The sequence below is a fragment of the Hibiscus syriacus genome, unplaced genomic scaffold (assembly GCF_006381635.1).
Source record: "Hibiscus syriacus cultivar Baekdansim isolate YM2019G1 unplaced genomic scaffold, ASM638163v2 tig00110429_pilon, whole genome shotgun sequence".
NCBI classification, from domain to species: Eukaryota; Viridiplantae; Streptophyta; class Magnoliopsida; order Malvales; family Malvaceae; genus Hibiscus; species Hibiscus syriacus.
This window is the reverse complement of record NW_024062733.1, coordinates 9974806-9984725: the sequence shown is the minus strand read 5'-3', so window position 1 is coordinate 9984725 and position 9920 is coordinate 9974806. Positions and strand designations below refer to the sequence as shown.

At 34.1% G+C, this 9920-nt stretch overlaps 1 pseudogene; it reads right to left on the bottom strand.

Moving 5' to 3' along the window:
- Positions 1–779: 779 nt before the first annotated feature.
- Positions 780–8324, bottom strand: LOC120125038 (annotated as a pseudogene).
- Between the last annotated feature and the right edge of the window lie 1596 nt (positions 8325–9920).

Sequence of the window (9920 nt, the reverse complement as noted above, 5' to 3'; positions counted from 1 at the left end):
TAATAGCTATTTGTTTATTTCTATTTTAAAAGAATTAAATACAACATACATTTTTACTATTTTAGTTTTGAATTAAAGTTTTCACTTATATTAATTAAACATGTTTTCTAATTTTCAAAAAGTTGAAAATGAAAACTATTTTCTGAAAATAAAAACAGAAAATGAAAACATAAAATATTTTCTAGAACCAAACGGACCATTAGTTTAAGTAGATTTCTACTAAACAAGTTTTCTTTGTAATCAATGTAATCAAGTAACAATCCCTATAAATCTATACTAGGAATCAAAAGTTTGAAGTTAAGACGATTATAAAAAACCTATTGTTTTCTTTAATTTTGGATGTTATTAAAAATACTTTGTTTTGTATTGATCAAGATAATGATATCTCGAAATACGAAATTCTATTCTATTAGTAGAGTATATATCTTGAGTGAATCATCATCTACCATGTTATTGCTTCAAAGTTTTTCCTACTAAAATGAAATGGGATATGTGGGTCACATGTTATGTTTTGAATTCTATAAATTCAATTTGATTAAGAAATTTAATAATCCGAATTTATTAAACCGGAAATGACCCCAATATTTGGATAATCTATATTACCACCATAATGAAGCAAACTGGAAAAGCAAAACCGATTGCTCGATCAGATACTAATGAAAAATCACCGCAAACTATGCGTATATATGGTAAAAGGATTGATCTCTTGTAATAGGATTATTCTTATTTTCCCCTTCCCCTATTATTATTATTATTATTATTATTTGTGATGATAGGCAAAATAAACAAAAAAGAAAAGAAAAATCCTTTCTATTCAGCTAAACCTCACAAACATTAGTTTAATGATCTTCATGAGCATGCATGCCCTCTTTCATTTCCTTACCACAAGTAATCCACGAGGCCAGACAAGGCAAGGTGTCTACACTTTTGAGCCAAAAGGGAGCGGTTTTGGTTTAGGAAAGACAACGAGAGAGCCTGCTTCAATTCAAAGTAGATTGTGCTTTTTACGAGGATTGACAATCACCATGGGAGAGTTTAAGAAGAAACTATCCTCACAACTAACTTGAGAGTTCATGGTGGCGCTCAAGGTTCCGAAGCACGATTTTTGCATATATTTTGGCCTGAATAGGGGTTGTTGATGCAGCAGCGACACCACGTAAGACTCTCGGTGCACCTGCATTTTGAAGGAGGCTAGAATGGTGCATTGTATGCCGTCCTCCAGGCAACGTAAACTGCAAAATGTATTGTAAAATGAGAAGAGAATAGGTACTTTCCTGCAAAAGAGCAAATGCAGAACAGGACTTTAGTATAGAAGAAGGGTCCCTTAACATTCTGAGAAATCTGTCAATCTCGGCTCCACTGGAGTTAAACGTAAAATAAATAAATAAATAAATAAACAGAACATTTTTAGAATACACAGATGAATCAAGAAGGTAAGCTATGAACATGAAACTTGTGAAAATTTCGTTTCCAGAGATAGGGGAGGTAAGTAAAGTAACTATCTTGCAGAAAACATATAACATAGCACCTAACAAACTTTTTATGCAAATGGAAAATCTTGTATTTATAAAGATGCATGTGGAAATGGATGCTAAAATTTACAAAGCTTCAACAATTGAACCGTAAATTCACTGCCTAAAGCTAAATATTACTGGAACTTATCTTGCTTTTTTTTTTGAAGTATAGTGTCCAACACCCTTTTCTGACATATATTTGGACATCAGTAGGGGATATGACCCTTCAAGAAATCTCCACATACATGGAAAAACTGGAAAAAAAAAAGGATATACCTATGTCGGTTACATATCTGTATCCGACCCTAACACCCAAATCAAAACAAAATAGGCAGGAACTCCTCAAAGTGTTCTTTGGTATTTGCAGGCATACTGCAGCATGCCATTGAGGAGGATCAATACAACCTTGGTGTAAGATTGGCAGCATTTTCATCGTCATATACTTTTTACCCATTAATTTGTCTTCTCAAGCCAATAATTTAAAGCCTGATTTGATTTCCTACAAACAGACTTGTGAAGGCATTTCCTACAAAATGTTCTGAGTAGACATACTGAATTTCATACAAAAATGACAGAACAACGTTCAAAACAGTTGATCTCACCTACAGAAAGGCCGGAATGGTGTTTGAGTCACTTACTAATCAAGTGCAAGCATTAACTTTTACAACAAAGGCCAGTTTGGTCTTATTAGTTACTGGTACAAATATTGGTGTTTCAAGAATGCACAATGGGCAACATAAGTCTCACATCAACAAAGTCTAACATCTTAGGGTAATTTATAAAGTCCATAGGCTAGCCTCCCTTCAGCAATTTCCTAGTGAGATCCACTGCTCTTCCTATGGGGTTGGATCTAGTTGACTATTGAGAGAGAAAATAAGGGAGAGATGAATGTGATGACAGAGGCCATGGGTAGTGACCAGTGCATGTAAATATCATGTTGTCTACAATAAGTAATTTACTATATGGTAGTAAATAGATTAATACACTATGTAATTTACTACCATAAACTCATTCAAATTTACCAGTTGAATGCCAAAACATTAAAACCTGCATCTTAGATGTCCTGCTTCTTGTATTCTTATGGCTTCTGCTATCTGTGCCAAAGCAGTGGGGACCAATGATGAAGCTGCAGTATGAAAGGATTGTGGATCGTAGAATGAGTTTACAAAGCCTTCAACATGCTTTAAGGCGATCCTCCCAACCCCATCCGTGTTCAGAGTCTTTGAACTTCCAGATGCGTCTATCCTGTAAATAGTTAAGCCAAAAATAAGATCTCAAAACTAAATTTTTGAAGCATTCTCCTACAAGTCAATACCACTTTTTACCAAAGCTTAAATATTATTTTTGCTTCATTTTAGACGCTGTCTGGTTATCCATCCATGAGAACTTTCAGAAAATAGGATCTTTTTATCTATATATTTGAGGCTCCCAACCATTGAAACTAGGAATCCAAATTGCCAACTAGCAAAAAGTAGTTTGACATACCTTCCATCGAATATGTAAACTAAGGCTAATGCAGCCATAAAACGAGCCATTTTTTATATTGATGAAGAGCATAGATGAATGAGAGGTTTAACTCCACCATCTTGTACTATATGGAGAGCATTTTCACGATAAAAGGCCTAATTCCAGAGTGCTCCAGCAGCAGTCTCGTGGACATCCTGAAAACCAATCATATACTAAACCTTAGTTTATGGTTAGAATATTGATAAGAACCTAGGGTTCTATCGAAAGAGAATTCGGAAAACTAACAAGAAAAAGTAAAATTTGATCATTTCGAGGGGATCAACGTCCAAACAATTGCCAAAAGGCTTTTTGTATATTTTATTGTTTGAGAAAAATAGTCAAAGGACATTACATATTTATAGGGTCCATAATCCTTGGTATTGTACAAATACCCCTTATTGGCCAAACTCTTAAGGATAAACACTGAAGTTAATTCTCTAAATACCCCTTATTGGCCAAACTCTTAAGGATAAACACTGAAGTTAATTCTCTAAATACCCCTTATTGGCCAAAGCCTAACATTAATCTAACCTGTCAATTTACATCAACTTTAGATTCTCGGTAATCAGGGCCAAAAGCAATTGCACTAACAGTAACATAGAGAATATTCATAAAACCACAGTTAATGCTAGAAAAATCTTAAACTAATTTTGAAAATAATGAATAATCTAAGCAAGCAAAGAGTGAGAAGCTTACTTCAATATCTGAACGTGCTAAGACAATAAGTGGAGCAATACCACCTTGTCTTCCGATAGCAATGCTGCATTAACAGAAAATACAGCAATTAGAATCATAAATTGCTAAGATATATCCTTCAAGAAAAATTAATATACACTGCTATAATGTATATTGAAAAGGCTATCTATAACCAAAAAAATAAATCAAAAAGAAAAGAGATTGCTTCTTTCAGTTTGACATAAACTGAGGCCTAAATAATCGTAGATCAAACATTTTGTCAAGACACGGAACTCTGAAGATGAATTACAGAGTTTTAAGGTTTCACACATGTAGTAAATCCCTCAAACTCTAAACTAAATAGCATGAACAAGGTCTAGGTTACTCGCATTTGGTTTACAAGAAAAGATCTTTTTACAAGTATACATCACCAAAGCAAAGGGGAACTTTCACCTAAGAACTTGTTCAGCAAATATTATTACGTAAGTTGAAACATTAAACAATTACGGTCAAGAAGTTTCCTCAAATACCTGTTAGTTTCTGATACCGACAATCCCGAAAGGGCACCTGCAGCTCTTTCTTGAAGACCTCGGGAAGCACTCGAGCTAGATTGAGCGAGGGCAACCTAATGATGCAAACCAAAATAAAAGTTTCAACAACCTGCAAGAGCTGATAGCCGAAAAATAAATATATTTGTGCAAAACCACAACCTAGGTGAGGGTTATCAGTTCAAGAAGTGGAATCATAAATTTTATTAATATTTGGAGTTTTTATAGATGGTGTTGCTAATAGAATCATCAAGGCAGAGAACATTAACCTAAAAGCTTCTCGATATCAAACAAAATTATCTTTAGCACCTTCATTAGAAAGAAAAGAACGATTATCATAATATGAGTCTCTTGAACTGCTGCTTTGCATATTAATTATTACCTTATTTTATGTTTGAAATCATGCATATTGAGTCTATTTTAATTGATTCAAGTCATGAATTCTACAATAATTCATAAGAAAATATAAAGAGGAGAAAAGAAAGGCAAATTGACAATCTTGTCAACATTCATATTGTTAGAATAAAAGTAATTAACTGCAAACTAGAAATTTGCATGGTCAAAACCATTTAATAGCTTTTAACAGGCAACGGAATACTTGAGATAATTTAATAATTGATGCATCATATGTAAAACAAAATAGAATAATAGTTTACTTGAAATTTGCAAATATGAAATGATCAAAGTTTTGACATGCAATTCATCATACCAGTGCCTCAACACCACCAGCTGCCGCAATTGCTTCTCGATTTTTGTCATCAAATGAAAAATTCCACAAAGCACCAGCAGCTTCCTGCCTGCTTGTGAGTAGGTATGAATAAATGAAATGGCATTTGGAAAGATGGATTTATGAGTCGAGCATAGCTTAGTACATGCAATTACTTACATGAACATTTAAGGTAAAATTCCAAGTGTCATAGTCGACAGTAATAAATGTTTAAAACATGCAAGATGCATTGACATTTACTTGAGTTTCACTCAGAAGCGGTTAGGATTGCCGCAGGCGAAATGAAGCAAAGTAGATTACCTAACACCTTCATTTTGAGAATAGGTAAGTTGCACCAGGGCTTCCAGCGCACCTTCCTCTTGTCCGATAGCAGCACTATTGCTGTTGCTATCCCCATGAGCAGCCAAATTAGCCAAGGGCCAAGGCACGAGCAGCCTATCCAAGAGAGGAGAAGAAAGTTCTATTTAACAAGAAAAATTAAAAGCTATCTTTTGAAACATTAGTTTGCATAGAAATACATAATTAGGCTGATACTCAAGAATGGTTGGGACGCAACTGAATGAAGTTAAGGGATAAGTCTTCACCTTAAAAAGACATTCCATTTTCAGGCATATTATTGACCAGGGATAGCACGCCAACTTAAAATTGAAATATAACAAATTTTCAAGTCTTAAAATAAGAAACTTGATAAGGGATCCAGCTAAATATTGCATTACCCCATTCCACGCTGCATAATCATACAGTAGAAGGAGCTATAATCTTTAGGCATTCTGAGTGAAAGTATTAGATGCATATTCATGGTAAATGCAAAGGTACTCGCAGTTTAGTGTCTTAGTTTACTTGGCATTATATCAGCCTAGCATGGAAGTGTAACCGAGAAACCCAAGAGATATGGAAGAGATAATTCTTCTCAATTGCATAATTAATCTGGGAAATACAAGTCTATTTATATACAATTTATGGAGTAAGTTTCCTACTAGAACTAGAATACCTTATAGTATTTTATTCTAATACAACATGCTAATAGTTAGGATTAGAATTGGAATTAACTTAAAATACTAGGTAATCCTATACAATCGTACAACTAACACTCCCCCTCAATCTGGGGAGTAAATGTTAAAAAGACCCAGCTTGGATACGATCTTATCAAATGTGGTTTTGGGAAGCGCCTTGGTGAGGATATCCGCCCATTGGTTTTTGGTAGGAATAGGGTGAGCATTCGATCGAGTCAAGTCGAGTCAAAAAAAATTCGAGTTATTCGAGTTGATGAATTGTATTTTACAACTTGAACTTAACTTGAAATTTTCTCGAGTCGAGTCGAGTTATTCGAGTTTCAATACTAATTGTGTTATAATTATTTATAGTATTATGGCAAGGATTTGTTTCAATTTTTCGACTTTATCTAACCATATAAGATATATATATATATATATATATATATATATATATATTCTTTTCACATTATAATATTATGTAATATATAAATAAATCTAAAATTATAAAATATATTCATAATATTATATTTCAAAGAAAGTATTTTGAGGGTAAAATATTGATGAGAATACAAATGAGTCAATGAATTGATGAAAGAAAGAATTTGCAAACAACTGTAGTCAAAAGACCAAATTGAATAAAATGCAAAGTTAAGGGACTAAATAAAAAAAATAGAGTACATTTTTAGTAAAAAGGTAGAAATTGAAGTTACATAGGTATTCTATTGTGGTATATGAGCATGTGGTTCAAATTTGGTAAAAACGAACTTAAAATAAATGATGAATTGAAGAAATAAGGAAATTATGGAAAATTGAGGGCCTAAATTGAAAAATAAAAAAATTATTATAAAAAAGAGGAATTGAAAGTACATATGTATTATATGATGTTTTAGGAGAATGTGGTTAAAATTTGGTCAAAATGGACTTAAAATGAAGGAAGAAGTGAAAGAATAATGAAATCATAAACTAAATCGGAAAACTGTCAAAATACTTAGTCAAATTTTTTATTTTTCGAGTAACTCGATTTTTCAAAATTTCTACTAAACTGGAACTCGAAAAAAAAATTGATAATTTGAGTTAAACTTAAATAACTCGACTGAAATAATTCAAAATTGAAAAAATAAATCGATTTTTAGAGTCGAGCCGAATTTTGTTTACCCCTATGTAGGAACATAATTTAGTCTTACTAGTCCACCATTCACCTTTTCTGGGATGAAATGTCTACCAATCTCCACATGCTTCGTTTGACCATGATTAAATGGATTTTTCGCAATACTTATTGTTGATTTACTGTCACTTTGAAGTTCAAGATACTTGTTTTTACATAAACCCAACTCAGTTAACAGTCTTTGTAACCAAATTCCCTCACAAATACCGAGTGTCATTGCTTTATACTATGCTTATGCACTACTTCGAGAGACCATAACTCGCTTTTTACTTCTCCATGTGACAAGATTTTCCCGAACAAAAGAATAATAATCGATTGTAGATCTTCTATCAATTAATTCTCCTGCCCAACTTGAATCAAAGAAGATTTTCACCGTTCTATCTTTACTCTTCCTAAAAATCAATCCATGGCCGGTGTCATTTTCGAGTATCTCAGAATTCAGTTCACGGTCTCCAAATGTTCTTCTCTTGGATCGTTCATATATCGACTCACAATACTGACAAAAAAGGCTATATCAGGCCTGATAAGTAGATGAGTTTGCCTACTACCCTTTAGTATTGTTCTTTATTATTGGACTTCCCAATTCTTCTCTTTTTAACTTAAGATTTGCATGCATCGACGTTCGGCTGGCATGCATCGACGTTCGGCTGGCTTGCATCTCATCAATCTTTTCTCTGATAGTAGATCTAGAGTGTACTTTCTTTGATTGAATATTATCCCTTCTTTTGACCTTGCAACCTTCATGCCTAAGAAATATCGCAAATTTATCAAGTCTTTCATCCCAAATTCCCTTGCTAGTAACTTCTTCAATCTTTCTATTTCCACAGAGTCATCACCAGTTATGATGGTATCATCTACATAGACTATCAACATATCCTTCTTGTTTAAAACTATTTTGGCGAACAAGGTATGATTTGACTGACTTTTCTTGTATCCGTCCTGAATAATTACCTTCGTGAATCTGTCAAACCACACTCTTGGAGATTGTTTGAGTTCATATAAAGGCTTTAGTAGTCGGCACGCTTTTCCTATACCACCATTCACACCTGGTTGGATTCACATATACACTTCCACCTCTAAGTTATCGTTTAAAAAGGCATTCTTGATGTCTAGTTGATGAAGCACCCAGTCCTCATTGACTGTCAACGATAGTAGCACCATCACAGTGTTCAATTTTGCTACATGAGCAAACATTTCTTGATAATCAACTCCCTAGGACTGAGTAAACCCTTTCGCCACTAGTCTCACCTTGTATCGTTCAATACTGTCATTCACCTTGTATTTCACTGTGAACACCCATTTATAGCCGACAAGTTTCTTGTCTTTAAAGAGATCAGCTATAACCCACGTGTTGTTGTTTTTTAGTGCGATTAGTTCTTCCTCTACACCTTTTTCCACTTAGGGTCCTTCAATACTTCTTCCACCCTATTTGGAATGATAATGTTGTCTACATTGGTTGTAAAATTCTTGAAACAAGGCATCAGTTTTTCATATCCAACAAATCTATGAATCGCATGGTTTGTGCATCTCCTAACTCTCTTCCTCTGAGCAATCTACAAATAATTGTTATTAATCAAGGCATTTAATTCATTATAGGGACTCGAGTTAACTTCTTCATCTCCCGAGGGATTTGGGCTTTGTTCTGGTTAATGAGAGTATTCATGATGTGTGGGAAACTCGGGTCAAGGTTTGAAAATAGGCCCATGCACTGTTTTTGTCTTCTCTTGTAAAAAAACAATTTGGTATGTTCGATTTGAGGCAAATTGAGGTTGTTTGGTGCTACTGGTCGGTCTAGGTGGGATGGACATGGTAAATTTTATGGTTTTGTTGGGTTCAGTGATGTTGGCTAGTCAAAAAGGAGTGTGGTTGTTCGGTCCAATGATAGTTGGTTTAGTGGCGTGGCTAGTGGGTTCAAATTTGGTTGATTCAATTTCGTTGATCGGTTCACATAAGATGGCTGAAGTAACTAAAATTCACTATATGACTTCCCTTGAATTACAGTTTTATGGAAAAAATGAGTTTTCTCAAAGAATGTGTCATCCATTGTAACAAAAAAATTCTTAGTTTGAGGATAATAACATCGAAAACCCTTTTGAGTGGAAGAGTAACCAAGGAACACTGACCGAAAATCTCGAGGATCTAACTTGGATCGAGAAGGAACATTATTATGTGTAAAGACAGTACAACCAAAGACTCAAAGTGATAATGAGGAAACCATAGGTTTAAAATTGAGAAAATGTTGAAGGAATACCTTTCGTGGACACTGAAAGCGCAAGGGTTTGTTGGGTAGTCGATTAATCAAGTATGTAGCGATTAAAAAAGTATCCCAAAAAGAACGAGGAACGTCCGTAGAGAACAAAATAGAACGAGTGACCTCAAGAAGATGCCAATTTTTCGCTTAGCTACCCCACTTTGTTAGGGAGTGTTAACAAAAGCGGTTATATGAATAATCCCTTTTTCCTAAAAGAAAGAACTCAAAAATTTGGCAAAAATACTCACTGCCATCGTTAGAATGAAATATTTGGATACAACTCTGAAATTAAGTTTCAACCATCTTATGGAACCGTTTAAAGTATCGCTAGCCCCAGACTTAGCTTTCATGAGGTATGTCTAAGTGGTTCGAGTAAGATCATCGATGAAATAGATAAACTACCGGAATCGATTTAAAGTTTCTACTCGGGATGGTCCCCAAATGTCATTGTGAATCATTGCAAATAGTTTGGATGATTTGTATGGCGAAGGTGGATAAATGTTTTTTGTTTGTATTGCAAGATGACAAATATCATAAGA